Consider the following 20,940-nt stretch of genomic DNA (forward strand, 5'->3'; position numbering starts at 1 on the left):
GGAGCGAGGCGCTGCCCAGGCGGACCGGCAGTCGAGCGCCTGCGGCCCGGCTGAACGCATCGCAGCGCAGCGCAGCGAGCGCGCCATGAAGCGCTCGTCGACGTCATCGTCGTCGCCGGCGGCAGCGGGCGAGGTGCGCGCTGCGGCGCGGCGGCTGGCGCGCCTCGTCAGGGGCTGCGAGGCGGAGGCGGCGAGGCTGCCCGCCGGCCGGCAGCTGCTGGGGGCGACGGCAGCGGGGGCGGCGCCGGGCTCTGGCCAGGGGTTGGCTGGGGTGGCAGCGGCGGCGGCCGCATTCCTGCTGTTCGCGCTGCTGCTCTGGTTGTTGCTGCCGCACGACCACCAAACCCAGGTACTGCATCTAAACTCTGTGTATGCCGCGACGACTGAGCTTGCAACCAAACAAAACATTAGGTGCTCTAGTACAAGCGTAGGCTTCAATGTTCTAGTGACGTCAGTCACTAACAAGATATCAGGGAGGAAATTTTTCTCACGTTACGGCCACTATTGTCGCTGTTCTATGTCGCTGTTACGATGCAATTAATTTGTTACATCGTGAACTATCTTCTTAGAAAGGCTGTAGATGTTTGTGTAACAATTTAAATAATAATACGACTGCGCCAGTTACATGTCTTCTTGTATAGCACAACGTGTACCAAGGATTTATCCTCGTTTCAGAGTATTATGGTGGCCTGCGTCATTTTTGCATGTCTATGGTTCTTCCTCTGTTACCGTCGGTCAGCTTTCATTACCCACAAATCTTGATATACATAATAAATTTTCCACAGGTTTTGTTTTCATCAAATCATAACACTGTAACTTTACCATAAACATCACACTAGGAATGTTCTTAAAATTGCGCTGCACAGCTATCATAACAGATATTTTGCTGCAAAAACCACCACAAGCAGCTAAAAATTTTATTTGTATTATTCTGAAGGTTATTCCAATATTGAGGTTATCATCTGCTCGAACCTGGACGATAAGTAATATGAGCATAAATTTTATTAAAGAAGATACATAACGCAGCATGAAAATAAAATTTTTCAAAGTGAACTCATGTCTACAGTTTCAAAATGTAAGCCATGTTTATTTATCGCTAAATATACATGAGGCCCTATAAGTAAATGTAAGGTATACGAATGAACCAAGATTTTGCACTTTAACAACAGCTGGGAATGCTGTCTGGCCTGTGTCTGAATTTCTGCGTATGAAGGCACGATGCTTTTATAACATAAAAAAACGATTTCTGCGAAAAAGAGGCAGGAAAACACGCACATAGTCATCACTTCCTAAACTAATGTACAGTCTTACAGTGCTCGAGAAAGTGCACATATTGTTGAAACGCATTGTACTCCACAAGATGAAATGTAAATGGTGCACTAATATTATTACTATAATGACTGACACAGTTGCAAGCTTCCACGTTATCGAAGTCAGTACGACATGTATAACTCCAAAAGGCGGATTGTGGTTCCAAAAAATATGAGAGCACCCTTGTGTTTACATCCGAAACATAAATATAAGAGTATATTGTTGTACAAAGTGCCGAATATTATAAGAAAAAAACAGGGCTTATGCTTTATTTTGTTTACTACCTATTATATTTCGCCGGTGGTATGCATGGATTCATTTCCAGAGTAACTGTCTGCTGCCGATTTTGTCGCGGACGATACTGACGACTTACCTGCGAGCACTTCGACTGTACTATGATGTTGAGTCAGTAATCATCAAGGCTGACCATCATACGTAACACCAAAAAAAACGTCAGAAGCTACTTCACTGTAACTTTTATGTCGCATTTTTCCACCGCCATTCTCTCTTTTCCTCTATATATCTTCATCAGCCTTCGTAACCTCCAAACCAACATGTAACACCTCTCTGAAAAGTCGTTTACTGAGATCGTTTACAGCGTATTCGTTGCCGAAAAATATCAAACACCATTTTAGACCTGAAAGTGCCTGTAGCTTGCCACACATCAAGCTGCTTTCAGTTACGACTAGGAGCACCGGTAGTTTTGCTGAATAAAATCTATGCACTTTTTCTTGTTTCCTTATGATACGAACTTCTAGCCTTGCAGAGAAAAAGAATACACAATGTATCTTAAGCTGTGCTGTATAACTGTTGTGGTTATGGTGTTTAAGACATATTACTGACAACACTGCGAATTTCCTGCGTTTACGAATGATTACAACAACATTATATTTCCACAAGACAATTTAAAAGTTTACCTTCTAAGCAAGAAAGTCGCAAATAAATAAATGTACAGTAAGTAATATGTGTGAAATTTTCAGGTTTTCATGAGAATATATATGATTCCTAACACTCTGTCATTGCCAACTTCAACACGTCATATATCACAATACTTTTATTCTGCAAAGCTCTTGACTGTCATTAAATAACCTACATGGCACCAGTTAAGGACGTCAGTGTTGTTTCCGTTCCTCAGTAATGAACAAGGCAACAGATAAGGACTATACTAAAAAAATACGACGATTTACGTTTACCTTATTTTTAGCCGTTTATGAGAACTGGATGTGTCTATTATGCAGGGAACCACTATATCCATTAAAAAATCATCATTTCGATTTTAGGAAAGCTAAGCACGTTCCTCGATGTAGGATAAAGCTGTATTCTCAACAGTCGAAAATAATACCTATTCTGCATAAAATTTTGCGCAAACGAGTTTTTGGTACATTTCATAACAAGCGTTTGTATTTTGCTAGCTGCGTATAATGCACGTTGTAATAAGTTATTTAATTTGAGAATTTCACATTTTGTGACTTAACTATGTCTTAGTTTGTTGCATGGTTACATGTTTACCAATAAAAACACCAATGCGTATTTCAAAAGAGTTTAGACATCTTTAGTTTTTAGCATAAATTTTACGAATTGTGGAGCCATAACACGAGTTAGTTATGAAACTCACAATTTATTATGTTTATTATCTTTTTCCAAGATATTGGTGTAAACCAAATACCAATATAAAAAGGACATTAGTTTTCAGAGTCAATGTTGAAGAGAAAACTTTCATAGTGCTATGTGATACGGATGGTAATTACAACTGGATCACTATGACAATTATGTGATAAAACTTGATATGGTAATCTATTCTTTTCTTTTTACTTTAAAAATAGTGGAACACTATCGTTCATATTCCTCCAAACAAATTTCGACATCTTCCGTTTTGGGCTGTGTTGTGTGAGATCCATTTACGTGATGGAGAAAGTCTCGCTTTCTGACTCCTCACAGGAAACAAATATTTGCAACTGTAGAAAGTGCAAAATAACTTTTCAGTGTTTATTATTGTAGTGACTTTTACATAAACTCACAAATCTTATACAGCACCGTTAACATACCTGATTCACTAACAGTACAATTGCCCGGAAGACCTCATTATTTATTCTATCACTAGATAGGTCAAATACGTCGGCTAATTCTGAAGATCTTAATTAAATAACTCACGATATTACAGCCAATGTAATGTCTTCTTCAGCTAAAATATTTCAGTGAAGTAATTGTTCCGATATTTACAGATCTTCTTCTTATACATAGCATTTACAACGTCTTTGTTATTGTGTCATTTGCAACTATAAAGCCGCCTAGAAATGATAGTATGGTGGTACTTTGTGATATTCACGTAATTCTTATTCTGGCAGACAGCACTTAAGGCTTTATACTGTAGATGTCATAACAGATAGTATTCATTATAATTTCATACAATGTGTTGAAATATGTCCATATTAATAGCACAGTACACAAGTTGATTCAGATACTAAACTGTTTAAAATATTGTAATACTCCTTGATTATGCTTTATGACGAATGTGTGTTTTTGTGTTATGTTAAAAATTTTTTACCTCACAGAAACCTTAACAACACTATCGATTTCATACAAAATCCGCTTGGTATCCTATTGTCAGGGTGATAGTGACTATTCCCTAGAAGCAAGACAGTAGAAAACGCATGCAAGTGTTTGTTTACATTAACAAAAACTGATATGGTTCATACAAATATCAAAAAATAACAAAGCAACAAAACATAGTGTAGACCACTTGTTTATTTTATTTGTAACTGAGCAAAGAGACTAAATTCATACATGGACTACTGGGAAGCTGTGTTTTATATTGAAGAGAATGCTTTAAAAGTGAAGGAATCGATTACAGCAAAGAGTGGTACAACCGCACTCTACAGTTTACTGCAGGATAACAGCAAAACATTATATTTCCATACAATTTAAATTATGCAGAAATTAAGTTTTCGCGAATGACACCTGCCCATTTCTACGTATCGATAAATTTGCATTCGCAGTAAAATGACTTCTTTTCTTAAAGCAGACGTACGATGCGATTTTATTGGATATTTCCTAAAGATGCCTAATTAATGCTCTTAAGATTTCGCATACAAAACCCTGGTTTGACCAATTCTTGAGTATTGTTGCTCAGTCTGGGACGGATTAACGAAAGTGATAGAAAAGATTTACAGAAGGAATGTTCATTTGGTGTAAGAGTATAGTCGCACAGATGCTCAACATACAGCTTGGGGAGGCGGTACATGAAAGACGATGTGCATCGCCAATGGCCTTATTTCCTTATTTTTGAGAGTCACGATTCCAAAACGCGTGAAGAAAAACATCCCTCCAACATATATCTCGGGTAATGCAAGTAATGGAGAAATGCGGGCCCATACAGAAGGCACGACAGACGGAAGAAGGACGATATAACAAGTAGACAGCACAGGAAAATATATAATTCCATACTAAAATAAGTATCAGACACACCCCTCAACTTGTGTAAGGCATTTATGATAGTTTATGTCTGCAGTACAGCATAATGTGGAAGCGAATCATGGACTGAGACAAAACTTGAGCGGAAGAGAATCGAAGTGTTAGAGGTTTTGTTACAGAAGGAGGTTGAAAATGAAGTGAATCGGGGAGGACATGTATGTATGAAAAGCGCTAACTAGAAAATGTGATAGTATGAAAATACATCTGCGGCACTAGAGGTAGGAGCAGAAGGAAAAAATCCAAGGAAAAGACCAAGTAACTGAGGAATTTTGAATGTTGGTGCGTCTCTGAGATCAAGAGATTGGCTCCAGTAACCTGATGAACGAAACAAAACAGAACAACAAATATGTGATTCTCTTCCCATGTACCATCTGTGAATTGAAATGTTGGTAACTATGAAGCTAAATGACAGAGACGCCTAAGGAAAGTTAAGTTTGCCGTCCACGTCTAGATAATCAAAACCGAACTCGGACTAGACAAGGGAGAGGAAGATAATCGCCCACGTCTTCGTTAAAGGAAACATCTCACCATTCCTCTGATGTGATTTCAGGAAATGACATAAAATGTAAAAGGACGACAAGACTATGCAACTACCAAGTAAAAGTCTATTATGATCGATAGGATGTCAAGTGACTTCAGAATCCAGGCAACTCTCACGTGTACGGAGACACTACTTGCAGACGGTAGTGTATTGTTTGATCTTAGTTGAAATTATTGGACTCTATCGGGATGCTGTAAGTGAATTACTGGCAAACCGTCCACCAACAACTCTTTGGGTAATTTGTATGTGAGGAACCACAATCGGAATGCCGCGGGTGTGCTTCTATGCACGTATCGTAATAGTACCAACCCTTCACCCTCACATACAATGTCTCCATTAAACCAATACATTTCGACATGTCGAAGGATACCGTCACCGTCTAAACTGTGCACTGCGAATTAAATCATCAGATGTCATAATTTTCCGCATACTGGTGAGCACAACTGGTGAACACAACTGGTGAGCATCCTAACTGTACGACACTATCTCATTTACTGCCTGAGTCATTGGGAACCCACCATCTGAACCGTAATCGACTGACTACATTCATGCTCATAAATTAAGGATAATGCTGATACATGGTGAAACAACGCTCTGGTGGGCGGTTTTCGGGTTTAAATCACCTCGGGGTATGACCATGAGGTGCGTTTGACCTGCGGTCGAAGAATGGTGGCACTGGCAGAAGTCCACATACGCAGAGGTGTGCTGGCGCATGTCAGAGTACGGTGCAGCGAGTAAGGATGCAGACGTTTTCAGACGTGCTAACGGTGACTGTGTGTTGAAAATGGCTCAAAAGACATATTGATGACGTTATGAGGGGTAGAATAGTAGGGCGACTGTAGGCTGGTCAAACACAGCAGGTTATGTCCTCCGTGTGCCACATAGTGTGATCTCAAGATTATGGCAACAATTCCAGCAGACAGAAAACATGTCCAGGCGCTAAAGTACGGGACGTCCACAGTGTACTGCACCACAAGAAGACCGATATCGCCCCATCAGTGCCCGCAGACGGCCACGGAGTACTGCAGGTAGCCTTGCTGGGAGCCTTACGCAGCCACTGCAGCAGTTGCCTCCAGACACACAGTCTACAGACGACTGAAAAGACATGGTTTATTCGCCCAGAGACCTGCAAGGTGCATTCCACTGACCCCTGGTCACAGGAGAGCCCGTAAAGCCTGGTGTCAAGAGCACAGTAAACGGTCATTGGAACAGTGGTCCCACGTTATGTTCACGGACGAGTCCAGATATAGACTGAAAAGTGATTCTCGCCGGGTTTTCATCTGGCGTGAACCAGGAACCAGTTATCAAACCCTTAGTGTCCTTGAAAGGGACCTGTATGGAGGTCGTGGTTTGATGGTGTGGGGTGGGATTATGATTGGTGCACGTACACCCCTCCATGTCTTTGACAGAGGAACTGTAACAGGTCAGGTGTATCGGGACGTCATTTTGCACCAGTATGTCCACGTTTTCAGGGGTGCAGTGGGTCCCACCTTCCTCCTGATGGCCCTACAGAGCTGCCATCGTGGAGGAGGCTAATGGAGTGGCCTGCCTGTTCTCCAGACCTAAACCCCATCGAGCATGTCTGGGATTCTCTCGATTGACGTATCGCTGCACGTCTTCAAACCCCTAGGACACGTCTGGATCTCCGACAGGCACTGGTGCAAGAATGGGAGGCTACACCATAGCAGCTGCTCGACCACCTGATCCAGAGCATGCCAATCCGTTGTGCGGCCTGTGTACGTGTGCATGGTGATCATATCCCATATTGATGTCGGAGTACACGCGCAGGAAACAGTGGCGTTTTGTAGCACATGTGTTTCGGGACGGTTTTCTCAACTTATCACCAATACAGTGGACTTACAGATCTGTGTCGTGTGTGTTCCCTACGTGCCTATGCTACTAGCGCCAGTTCCAGCATTCTGCAATTATCCTTAATTTATGAGCATGAGTGTAGATGGCTGAATAAGCTCAACCATTCGAATTGTACACAACTGACAAGAGGTCTGAGAAGTAAGCTCGTCACTCTATGTACGTACTATCCTCGTCTCACCAGTGTTCGACGACCAGGCCGGCCTTCGGTGCTAGTTTATTATGGTCCACTGGGTGAAACCAAGGTCGATACGGTATTGTAGTGCCTTTGTTGTTCTGAATTACGATGCATGTATGACCAAAGCAGCAGGAACTGCGGCGACTACAGCTGTTAGGAAATACATTAAATGTTTTCGCAGTTTCGAATATGGACAACCATCATCTGTAGAATGGAATGACGACAGTGTAAATTTGTGCCGAACTGGGCCTCGAACCCGAATTTTCCGCTTATCGCGAGCGGTTGCCTTAATTTTTGGCTATCCGTGCACGACACAAGGCCGGTGCTAAACTTGCATAAGTCGTCAACTATGAGTCCACAGGGATGTTTGGGTCTGACCATGAGTCATAGCTCGCTATTCGCGGGAAATCCGGGTTCGAATCCTAGTTCGGCACAAATTTTCACTGTCGTCATTCCATTCTACAGCTGATGGTTGTCCTTATTCTCAATTACGAAAACACTTAATGAAACCAAGATGCGTCCAAGAAACGATAAGAGTCACACACTGTTGTAAAGTGTCATTCTTGTTGAGGGGAGGGGTGTCGTCACCAGTTTTCTTACTGGTTTGGTGCCACCAGCCGAGAGCCCCCTCTTGCCACCGTCTCCTACGTTAACGTCTCCATCTCAGAGTAGCAGTTGCAATGAAAGCCCTCAATTATTTGTTACGTGTTTTCTACTCTCTGTCTTCCACTACAATGTTTGAACTTCGCTACTCCACTCCAATGGACGCTGCTATTGCTTGATGTTTTAATCCATGTTCAGTCTTTATAAGCGAGAGAACTTCAAAAAGTAAAGTTATACACTATTACGGACAGGACAAATAACATTTATATAATGATGCTCTACATTTCAAACTGACACGGGAACGTGACACTATTTTTCAACTTTCATCAAGTCTTAGTAAATAATGGACGGAAGGTTCTACGAAACCATTGAAATCTGTTCCTTGGTCACGGACCATTCAATAACTTCCGTGTGAACGTCCTGCACGTCGGCTAACCTACGATTGTACCCGATCAGTTCTTCGATGGACTAGACATTACTGTCTGTGGTAGGCGTCGTTGGCCTTCCTTCTCAATCGACATCACACACATCCGTAGGGCCTTTGTCAAATTGTTGACACCATTTCATTGCGGCTGGAAGCGTCGCTGCGTTTAGTACTTATAACACCAGAATTACACTGTGAATCTTTGTGCTATTTGCCCCAAGATTGGTTCTGTCCCTCGTATTTTAACTTTGGAATACGTCTCCACTTGCCATGCAATTTCACTCCAATACTTTGCCTCAACTGTCATCCGTACCACAACAGAACGGTGTCTGCAGGAAACCCAGTATGTGACTGAGCCGTGCACGGCTCGTGTTCATGCCATTTATTGTTTGTCATCTTCTCTTGCGGTACTGACACCTCGTTTTCTTATTTCATTTACTCGCGTCACTAACTTCCTGCCTTACTTGTCTGTGAGCGGCAGCAGCAGCGCGTATCGATAAGTGCACTGTCGTAACATCTTTGGAGCGACCGATAGTATTTCCGGGTCACCGTGTGTCTGGCAGTTAGCTGGAGATCGGACCTGGAGCGGCGGGAGTTAGAAAGCGGCAGAAGTGCAGTCGGGACGTAGCAGCAGTCGGGGTGGGAGCGCTGGGGAGGCGCGGACATCCAGTACCTGCCGACCGCTCTCGACGCAGGATGAACTGTCCGAAGGATGGAGATGGCAGCGGGATCGACCGTTGGTCGGTCGTTTAGTTGGTAGCCTCTTTGGGCGACGTGTGTTTGGTCTTTTGACCGTTTCTGGGTCTCGTCACTGGGTCATCTTGCTGGACGTGGCTCGGTTCCTTCTTGTGCGGAGACGTCGTGGCCAATGGGCAAGAGTTACCTCTGCATGATTAAGTCCGAGCCAGTATGCCCGGATCGCCGTGTCTCCCAGTTCCCGACGGACATCGGGTTGCCCGCATCTCGTGGTCGTGCGGTAGCGTTCTCGCTTCCCACGCCCGGGTTCCCGGGTTCGATTCCCGGTGGGGTCAGGGATTTTCTCTGCCTCGTGATGGCTGGGTGTTGTGTGCTGTCCTTAGGTTAGTTAGGTTTAAGTAGTTCTAAGTTCTAGGGGACTGATGACCATAGATGTTCCATAGTGCTCAGAGCCATTTGAACCATTTTTGAACATCGGGTTGAGTCGGGCTGGAGCTGCAGTGAGCTCCGGATAGGCAAGACTCGCCCGACCGTTGCTGACACACATGGTTTGAGTGCCAACGACCTTGGTTGGTTGTTGGTCGGTCGTCTGGTCAGACAACATGTGTTTCGTCACCTACCGTCTTTCAGTTTCGTGTGTGTGTCCGCCTGTGATTTGTTCTAGTTGTTCATTAGTGATTCGTTTTACGAGTGCTCGAGTTTCTTGTGGTAGTGTTTCGTGCAACACTGTGTACTCTGTAGTTTCGACTGAGCAATGCTTTAAATGCTGTAATGCTGTCTTCGTACTGCAGTAGCCAGTCGGTCGGTTGCGACAGAGCAGCGAGTAAGTGTTTTCTTACCGTGTTGATGCTGTTCGCCATGGCGTGTAGTTCCACAGCCGTTGCGATGTTCATGTGTGTCAGTAGGTATTGTGCCTTGGCTTATTAACACACCAATATTTGAAGACGAGTGTTACTGGTCTCTTCGCCTCTCTGGCATTTTGGTTGTAGTGTTTTTGGTCTGGTGACCGAAATCAGGTAGTTGGTTGGTTCGTCGGCTGTCTGTCGGTTGGGTTGCCTTCCGATTTAGAGATTGTTGGTCAGGCTGCCTGTCTCACCTAAACGGGCGTTAGTGTTACAATCCCAGATCGACCCTTGGAAACTTCTGAGCGCCGTTCCTTGCGTGCTACATAGTAATTTACCTGTTTGCATTTTAGTTATTTGGTTGATGTGCTGCTTTGAACCGAGTTTTAATACTTCTTAAATTAATGTTCTTGTTCCGCCCTTTTGCATGAAATGTTTTAAGATAAGGCCTTCTGCCTTTTTAATTGAAACTGTTTTTCTAGGCCTTAAGCCGTTAAACATATTTGTTTGATATGTGGCTTTCAGCCGAGTTTTAATATTTCTTAAATTCATGTTCTTGTCTTGCCCTTTTGCATAAAATGTTTTGAGATATGGGCTTCTGCGTTGTGATTGTAACTCTCCTTATTGCTTAATATGCAGCCTCCAGCCCAGTTCCATTTAAATTAAATTGCCAAGGCATTCAGCCTGTTTTGATTGAAGATTTAGAAAACATTTTTGGGCGAAACCTCCTGAAGAACCTTGTAATTCAGTTTCTTGCTAAGGCCATGTGTCTTGGATTTTGAGGGAGGCCTATAGCCGATCTAAAGTTAATCACTGGAGGTCGATTAAAGTTTTAAGTGTTTTGCATCCTTGTTGTAATATTGTGTGTTGATAAATAAAGTTTATATGTTGATTGTAACTGACAGGAACTCATTTTGGCCCCTTTCCACAACCTAATCCGCTCTGTCCTGGTAGGCTAAGCATTTCAGTGACATTGTACTCTCCTCCGACAATGTGTCATTCTTGTTGAGGGATGATGACATATGTAAATTACAGTTCGAAGCCACTTCGTACATTGTTCTGGTTGTTGTTCTTCACATATTCCTTTTCTAGCTCATTCTGCCGATAAGCTTCTTATTTCTTATGTTAGGTGTTTTCTCATAGTGCATATCTACCATTCCTCGCACCAGATGCACATGCTAAGAAACAATCTTCTGAAATTGTATCGCATTTTTAATTTTTTTGCATGAAATCCCTTCTTTACTGTGCTAGTCTTTTTGTTATCTTGCTTCATCCGTGATGTCTTATTTGTTTTCATTATAACTTAATTCCTTTATATCGTGAACTACGTGGTCCCCATTTTCGATAAGAATATTCCCACTAATCCGATTTTTTGCTGCTTTTCAGATCTTTCACCTACCTTTGGTTTACCCTCAGCCCATACTGTGTGCTTATCCGTACGGAAATCGTGTAATGGTATACATGCCAGTGACGTGATGAACACTGATGCCGCCCTGTAGGTCCCTTCCACAATATGGAAACCTTACGCAATGACTCGAATCACTGAGAGACTCTAGAGAAAATTACCCGTATAGGGGAGACTGTCCCAATGTTCCTGGGTTTATTTACTGGGACCGAGACAGCACTCAATCATTTTTTGGGGCCTTTGTGTGAGGGGGCCGGGGGGGGGGGGGGTGAATCTGACGGTTCGTCAAGGATGCAGAGCACCCTTTAGAAGCAGAAGATACACTCGCTCAGTGCAGCTTTCCCAGTGAACGCTGAAGAAAGATTTATAGCTAGGGCAGATCTTGTCCCGTTGGACGTCTGCGGCCAAAATAACGAATCTCGTGCTGGTTTTTATTACATAATCCATCTTGCCGATAGTACCATTATTCCACCCTCTGGAATTTTCCCCACAGTCGTAGAGGATGCTGCGTACTGACGACTGGCTGCCCCTGTTCTGCCAACAACTCATCCATCATGTTATCTGAATATGTTTACTGTTGCAAATGGCTTCCCTAATAGTGTGGAACGTGTACAGCAGCCTGTCAGAATCACTGTACACATGGGTTCCCTACATGGATGAAAACAAGGTCAGCGGTCTCTTCCTCGTGAATATGACGCTGTATGCGCATTCGGGAGGGCAGCGTAACAAATCTCCGTCCGGCCTTACTGTTTACCTTATGTATGAATTCCGTAAATCTCTTAAGACAAATGCCGTGATGGTTCCTTTGAAAAGGTCGGCCGATTTCCTCCCCCATCGTTCTCCAATACTAGTTTGCGCTCCGTCTCCTGTACTGTCGCCGCCGGGGGGACTTGAACCCCTTACCGTCGTGAATGTTAGAAGTTTCTGTGTTTTTTAAATGGCTTTAAGCACTATGGGACTTAACATCTGAGGTCATCAGTCCCCTAGACTTAGAACTACTTAAACCCAACTAACCTAATGACATCACACACATCCATGCCCGAGAGAGGATTCGAACCTGCGACCGTAGCAGCAGCGCGGTTCCGGACTGAAGCATCTAGAACCGCTCGGCCACAGCGGCCAGCTTCTGTGTTTTTCCACCATGTCATGATTCGATGTTATTTCGTGATTTGCAGAAATGAGTGCAAGTTTTTCATCTGTCTTCGCTGCTACCGTCTTTATTTCGCATCCATTCCTTTCCAGTCCGCAACGTGGATTTACACTGTCGAGCCACATTAATGTTACAACTCGTCAAAAGCTTGAATAACCAACTTCTGCAGCGCGGACCACTGCGAGATGTGCAGGAAGAGAGTCAGTGCGGTTCTGGAAGGTACCAACAGGGATGTGTCGCCGTGACGACTAGAATGACGCGGCCATTTGCCTAGGTTTCTCGGATGAGAACCCATGGCCCGTACAGCCCGATAGAGATGGCCTCGCATGTTCACGACTGGGTTTTAATCCAGCGAGTTTAATGGCTAGAGCATTACGCTAAACTCTTTCCGACGCTCTTTGAACCAGGCAAATACACTGCAAATTGTGTAACACGTTGGCTAATCCTGCTGGTTGATACCACAGTGCTGAGGGAAATCAACTGTATGTAGGGAAGGCACTGTATCCATGAATATATGCATACTTGTGTAGATCAATTGCAGGCCGCGGTGGCCAAGCGGTTCTAGGCGCTTCAGTCCGGAACCACACGGCTGCTGCGATCGCAGGTTCGAATCCTGCCTTGGGCACGGATGTGTGTGATGTCCTTTGGTTAGTTAGGTTTTCGCAGTTCTAAGTCTATGGGACTGATTACCTCAGATGTTAAGTCCCATAGTACTTGGAGCCATTTGAACCATTTTGTAGATCTATTGTGCCTTCCAGAATGGAGAGATAGCCCAGGGAATTCTACGAAGACATTACCCAGACAATAATGCCCCCTCCTTTCACGCCGATGGAATATTAAATATGGTTCATCTTAAAAGTCCACCTGTGGCCATTCAGTGGACGTCCAGTTGGGGTATTGGCGTGCAAATTTCAGCTTTCATCGGCGATGAGCAGCAGTCAGCATGTGTGCTCGAACGATGCGCTTGCTACAGAGGCCCATACGTAGCAACGTTTACTGATTAATCGTTGAGCACATACAGTCAGTAGCCCCTTTGTTCATCTGGGAGGTCTACATCTACATCTACGTCTGCATGGTTACTCTGCAATTCACACTTAAGTGCCTGGCAGAGGGTTCATCTAACCATTTTCATACTACTTCTCTACCATTCCACTCTCGAATGGCGCGTGCGTAAAAGGAACACCTAAATCTTTCCGTTCGAGCTCTGATTTCTCTTATTTTATTACGATGACCATTTCTCCCTACGTAGGTGGGTGTCAACAAAATATTTCCGCATTCGGAAGAGAAAGTTGGTGATTGAAATTTCGTAAATAGATCTCGCCGCAAAGAAAACCGCCTTTGTTTCAATGGCTGCCACCCCAACTCGTGTATTATATCAGTGACACTCTCACCCCTGCTGCGCGATAACACGAAACGAGCTTCCCTTCTTTTCGCTTTTTCGATTACGTCCCTCAATCCTACCTGGTAAGGGTCCCACACTGCGCAGCAATATTCCAGCAGAGGACGGGCAACTGTAATGTAGGCTGTCTGTTTAGTGGGTTTGTCGCATCTTCTAAGTGTTCTGCCAACAAGGCGCAGTCTTTGTTTCGCCTTCCCCACAACATTATCTATGTGGTCATTCCAATTCAAGATGCTCGTAATTGTAATTCCTAAGTATTTAGTCCAATTGACAGCCCTTATATTTGTGCGATTTATCGTATACGCAAAATTTATCGTATTTCTTTTAGTACTCGTGTGGATGACCTCGCACTTTTCTTTGTTTAGTGCTAATTGCCACTTTTCGCACCATACAGAAATCCTCTCTAGATGATTTTGTAATTGGAAATGATCGTCTGATGATTTTACTAGACGGTAAATTACAGCATCATCTGTAAACAATCTAAGGCGGCTGCTCAGATTATCACCTATATCATTTATATAAATCAGGAGCAGCAGAGGGCCAACGACACTACGTTTCGGAACGCCAGATATCACTTCTGTTCTACTCGATGATTTACCGTTTATCACTACGAACTATAAACTCTCTAAGAGGAAATCACGAATCCAGTCACACAACTGAGACGATACTCGATATGCACGCAATTTGATTAATAGTCGCTTGTGAGAAACGCTATCAAAAGCCTTCCGGAAAACTAGGAATATGGAATCGATCTGAGATTCCTTGTCGACAGTACTCATTACTTCATGGAATAAAGAGCTGTGTTGCCCAAGAACGATATTTTCTCAAACCGTGTTGGTTATGTATCAATAAGTTATGTATCAATAGGTCAGTTGCTCAACAGCTGCACGTCTGTTCGCCAGTACACATCTCCACAGCCGTCGTTCACCCCTGTCATCTACGGCCCATGGTGAACCACAGTTGCCACGGCACCGGTTTTGGATAGCGCCATTTTGCCATGCAATATATTCTTTGACCACAGCGGGCGCTAACAGTTTACAAACTTAGCCGTTTCGCAAATGCTTCCACCCTTGCCCCGTAAGCCAACGATCATGTCATTTTAGACGCGAGATAACCCGCTCCGTTTCCGCATTACGACAACGAATGCACCGTTGTCCGCGTCCCCGCGACACGCTTTGGATAATCTCGTCTGCTTGTGCTACCGCCTGTCGTCTGTGAGTGGTTCCGCTTTATGTTCCCTCGACTGCTATTGCTGGCCTCTGCTCTCTGCGAGTGGTTATTGCATGTTGACGTCGAACGTAGGCGGTGGTCAAATTAATGTGACTGAACCGTGTATATTACAGTCATCGCTCTACCAACAGCTCTATACCTTTATAAAAGGACATTGCTGCCATGGCAAGCCCTCTGTCTCCTGTGGTGGCCAATTATTTTATGGAGGACTTTGAAGAAGAAGCACTACAGTCAGCCACTCTCAAACCCTCTTCTTTTCTGTGATATGTGCATGATACAGTTTTGGTGTGGCCACATGGGCTTGATACTCTACCTACGTTTCTTCAGCATCTGAATTCGCTCCATACGAATATAAAGTTCACAATTGGAGTGGAAATAGATGGTGCTTTACCTTTTCTTGCTGTCTTGGTACGAAGGAAATCAAATGGAACCTTGGGACACAGCGTCTACAACAAGCCAACGCATACAGATCTATATCTGGAGGCCACAAGCTGTCAACATCCTGCACAATGCGGTAGTGCATTACGTACCTTAATTCATACAGCACATGTGGTATCTGACACTGTGAGCCTGTCGAGCGAAATACAACATTTGAAGACAGTGTTCCGACAAAACGGTTATTCTGAGAGACAGATACGTAATGCATTCAGGCCAAGGGGAGTTCAATCTGTGGAGCAGAATGAAGATACGATGGCACCCACCACTTTGGTCTTTTTGCCGTATTTTGGTGCCATGTCGTCAAGAATCGGAAGAGTCCTCGGTAGATATAGAATTAAGTGTGATTTTCAACCTTATTCAAAACTGAGAAATCTGTTGGGTTTGGTTACTTTGCCTGAGGAAACGTGGTGTGTACAAGATTCCTTGTCAGTGTGGGGCAGCGTATATTGGCCAGACATGCCGCACAGTACAAGAACGTTGCGATGAACATCAGCCCCATACACGCCTTCGTCAACCAGAAAAGTCGGCAATTGCCGAACACTGTCTGAATACAGGACATCGTGTGATTTATGAAAAGACAGAAGTTTTGTCCTCGGCATAACCTTGCTGGGATTGCGTCATTGAGGAAGCAATACATATCCGTACAGCCGATAATCGCATCAACAAGGACACGGGATTTCAACTGAGCACAGCGTGGAACCTTGCATTGGCTGCTATTAAATCACGACTCGAAGATCAAGATTCTTCGATAACTGGCCCATCATAATGTTGACTTAGTGCAGCCGTTGGTGAGTAGCGTCTGGCCGCACTGTTGACAAACGATTTTCGGCAAAGGGAGTTTGAATATGGCAAATCATTGCGCATGCGCGATTTCCGCGGCTGTGCACTCTTCGCGCGCGTGTTCTATAAACAGGGCGTCGGCGTGCGGATAGCATCAGCCGTACCTAGCCACCAGCTAGGGTGAACCACCTGAAGATGTCGGACAGTTGCTCCGAGGAAACACTGTGGAAACTGCACAACGTGATCCGGCGGCAAACCCGTGAAGACTATTTACAACACATCCGCCGGGAAAGCTTGAAGAGTCACAGCTCTATACCAGCTTATAGTTTGACTGCTCCGCGTGTTCTTCTTTGGATGAGCTACCTTTTGCACTCTTTTTAGCTATTCATTTTCATTCAGCTTATTGAGGCATCCGTGCCAGATTACACTTCTTGATTCTTTTTGTTATTGATGCATTGCCTACTCCTACAAACCACTCCAAAAACAGTGTTGCATCTCTTTCATGATTCCTACAGTGGGTGTTTGTTTTTCTTTTTCAACGAAAGTCTCTCACTACATAACGTTTGACCATAGAAAATCGCTATGTACAGCCATGTGTATAATGAAAGTAACAGTAAATCTGTTTTCTCAGTAGAGTGAAAGTACTGTGCCCCTTCTGTTCAGTGTTCGGTCTGCCAACGTGCCTTGTACTGCCATTTCAAGCGTAGAGTACGTGTGCATTATGGCTTTACGGCAAGAAGAGGTGTCAGTAAGGGAGTAGGGGTTTGCCCAGCAAATTGATGTTCACTGGACGAGTACGACTCCAGGGACATGCCAAAGGGGAAAAGGTGGGGGAGGAGAGAGAGGGGAGGGTGTAGATGCCAGTGGCAGAGGAGAGGGGAGGGGGAGGAAAGAAGGTAGGGGGTATGGGAAGCCCAGGGAAGAGGAGGGAGGGGGAAGGGAGGAGGGAGAGAAGGGAGAGAGGGTGCCCTTGGAAAAAAAATTCAGGGGGTAGATGGGATCAAAGTTGGTACGAGGGGTAGATGGAGGGGATGAGGGCATCATCAGGGAGGGGGAGTTGGTGGAAGCCACCTTGGGTGAGGGTATGGAGAGTGGAGAGATGGAGAGCAGGTGGGACGTGGGAATGCAGGCACAGCAGCGGACGGAGGCGGGAGAGGATGGGAGGTGAGGGTGATCAAGTTTGCAGGAGGTGTAGAGGATCCGTATCCGTTCGAGGAAAAGGAGGAGGTGTGGGAATGGAATGAGGTCATACAAGATCCGCATGGCGGATGGGAGGCAGATGCGATATGCGAGGTGGACCACAAGGCGTTCTAGCATTTGAAGGGATTTGTAGAAGGTAGGAGGGGCGGAGATCCAGGCGGGATGGGCGTAGCAGAGGATAGGGTGGATGAGGGATTTATAGGTGTGGAGGATGGTGGAGGGGTCCAGACCCCATGTGCGGCCAGAAAGGAGCTTGAGGAGACGGAGGCGGGAGCGTGCCTTGGCTTGGATGGTCTGGAGATGGGGGGTACAGGAGAGGCGACGGTCAAGGGGGACGCCAAGGTACTTGAGAGTGGGGGTGAGGGCGATAGGATGGCCATAAATGGTGATATAGAAGTCGAGGAGTCGGAAGGAAGGGGTGGTTTTGCCTACAATGATCGCCTGGGTCTTGGAAGGATTGACCTTGAGCAACCACTGGTTACACCAAGCGGTGAGCCGGTGGAGATTGGATTGGAGAAGGTGTTGGGAGCGTTGCAGGATGGGGGCGAGGGCAAGGAAGGCGGTGTCATTAGCGTACTGGAGAAGGTGGACGGTGGGTGAATGCGGCGACATGTCCGCCGTATATAAAAGGTAGAGAAGAGGGGAGAGGACGGAACCTTGGGGCACCGGCGGAGGGGTAGAATGTGTAGGAATCCGTGTTATGGATAGGAGCCGTGAGCGGCGCGGGCGCGGTCTTAAATACCTGTTCGGCGGAGGTAAACTTCCTCCTGATTGGCTGGACGTCACTTTATGGGATGCAGCAAAGGGTCGTGACAGGAGCGCCCTCTCTTGGCCATTTGCACGCCTTCTGTGGTTTGGTCCGGTGTATGTGAAAGACATCTGCAGGTCGCGCAGCAAATAGTGGTGTAGGAACATTGTGTAGTCGCAGGGGCTGAGCTGGCAACCAGCCATACGGCGGTGTGTTGGCGTGCGGCATCGGCGCTTGACGGCTTTTGCGACACGCCACTTTCCTTGCGGATACATGAGAGTTGTGTCGGGTATGTATTATGTTTATGTTGCATGATGATGATGTAGTGGTGGTGGTGGTGGTGATGAAGGAAGGGGGGGGGGGAGCGGAACTTGGTGCCAGCAAACTGCTTGTGCTTCTCGAACAGCACCAAGTGGAACGCCAAGCTTAACGTCCCCATCCGATGGACGGATCACCGTTAACAGTATCACATGCCGCCCCTCCACGAGACAGTACGGAGAGGATCGGAATGTAAACATGGACAACGGCTCAACGTTTAATGATCAGCAACCTACTCCACCACCTCTCCTCCCTTTCCCGGACAAATACTGCCGATGAAATTTTCATCCACACCCAAGATTTGAATCCGCTTATCTCCGAGTCGAGCGCCAAAGTACAGGCATAACTGAGCAGCCTTGACTACGGAGGTAGATACTGGGATCGCTTTAGCATAAACTTAGCCTTTTTATTTGGAGATTTCTTTGTATTATGTCTTCCATTTCTGTCTGATTTTTAATCTGATAATGTTTAATACTGGTCTAGCTGGTAATTCCGCATGTCCCCTCTCTGTCTCCGTTGTAGACGACAGGTTTGGCTAGCATTCCTATTGTTTCTACAAGTACATAAATACTCTGCAAGCCACCTGATGGTCTATGGTGGAGGTTACTTCTGGTTCAACTAACTGGTCTCGCCGTGAAAACGGCGTACACGATATACCTAACCGTGTCTTCAGTATTACGGCAACTGACGATGATGCTCCAGCAAAATTTCTCATATGTACTGAGACCTGGTTTATCAGGATGGGGCAGGATAAGATTACGATTGTGGACGGGGCCATAATCAGTTACTCTTGGTTGCACAACAAACACATAAACTTTATTTAAAGAAATCAAAATTTTAAAACAATCTCTTAAAAAACACATTTGACTGTGTGACGACTGAAGGCCTTATCAGAGGAAAAAAATTTCACAATTTTAGGGCGTAAGGCCACCAACAATAACCTCAAACAACAAACGGCTGAAGGCCGGAATTAGAAGTCAGGAAAACAATTCCAAATAGCACACATCTCAACAAATACCTTGCTTTTAAAACAACTTTGCTTAAAAAAACTATTGTAACACGGTTGAAGACTTTATTATTAAAGAAGTGAAATTATTGCTCGGCTGAAGGCCGCACACAACTTCAAATCACAAACGGCTGAAGGCCTAAATTAGAAATCAGAAGAACAATTTCAAATAGCAAAAAAAAAAAAAAAAAATGGTTCAAATGGCTCTGAGCACTATGGGACTTAATATCTGTGGTCATCAGTCCCCCAGAACTTAGAACTACTTAAACCTAACTAACCTAAGGACATCACACACATCCATGCCCGAGGCAGGATTCGAACCTGCGACCGCAGCAGTTGCGCGGCTCCGGACTGAGTGCCTGAACCGCTAGACCACCGCGGCCGGCTTCAAATAGCACATATTAAGATAAATACTTCGTTTTAAAACGAACTGTATCACGGCTGAAGGCCTTATTATAAAAGAAGTGAAATTATTACTCGACTCAAGGTCATAAACAATTTCAAATAACAAACGGCTCAAGGCCTGAATTAGAAGTCAGGAAAACAGTTCCAATTAGCACTTTTAAAATAAATCCCTTGTTTTTTGTGGTGTCACCGCCAGACACCACACTTGCTAGGTGGTAGCTTTAAATCGGCCGCGGTCCATTAGTACATGTCGGACCCGCGTGTCGCCACTGTGTGATCGCAGACCGAGCGCCACCACAAGGCAGGTCTCGAGATACGGACTAGCACTCACCCCAGTTGTACGGACGACTTTGCTAGCGACTACATGGACGAAGCATTGCTCATTAGCCGAGCCAATAGTTAGAATAGCCTTCAGCTAAGTCAATGGCTACGACCTAGCAAGGCGCCATTAGTAACATTGCATGTATCAATGGAGTCTCACTTATATCGTCAATAGCGATGTACCAAGGATGGATTAAAGTTAAGTATTACAGAAGTTACGTATTTTTCTTTATAGCATTCATTACGTATCCTGTTACAGACCTATCTCTTGCCTGTTAAACGCGTGCCTTTCGGCTACTTCCGTGGCGTGGCTGTCTTGCTACGCCACAACATTTTTAAAACAAGTTTGCTTAAAAGAACTTACTGTAACATGGCTGAATGCCTTATCACGAAAGAAGTGAAATTATTGCTCGGCTGAAGGCCACACCAACAATAATTAGAAAATTACAAATATCCTTAAGACAAACATCACCATCTAAGGAATCACGACAAGTGGTTCTCAGAAAGTGTTCCAAGGGTCACCCTGGGAAGGTAACTCAAACATAAGGTAAGGTGAGACAGGCAGCCAAGAGTTGTAGTCACGTAACTCAAATTAGGTGCAGCTT

At 44.9% G+C, this 20,940-nt stretch overlaps 1 long non-coding RNA gene across 1 annotated transcript in view; it reads left to right on the forward strand.

The window, feature by feature from the left end:
- The first annotated feature begins 212 nt into the window (after positions 1 to 212).
- Positions 213 to 20,940, forward strand: part of LOC124615913 — a 105,663-nt gene continuing 84,935 nt past the window's right edge. The window contains exon 1 of the long non-coding RNA XR_006979818.1: positions 213 to 349. This is a non-coding gene — a long non-coding RNA (uncharacterized LOC124615913). The remainder of the gene's footprint in view (positions 350 to 20,940) is intronic.

This window comes from Schistocerca americana, chromosome 5 (assembly GCF_021461395.2).
Source record: "Schistocerca americana isolate TAMUIC-IGC-003095 chromosome 5, iqSchAmer2.1, whole genome shotgun sequence".
Lineage (NCBI taxonomy): Eukaryota > Metazoa > Arthropoda > Insecta > Orthoptera > Acrididae > Schistocerca > Schistocerca americana.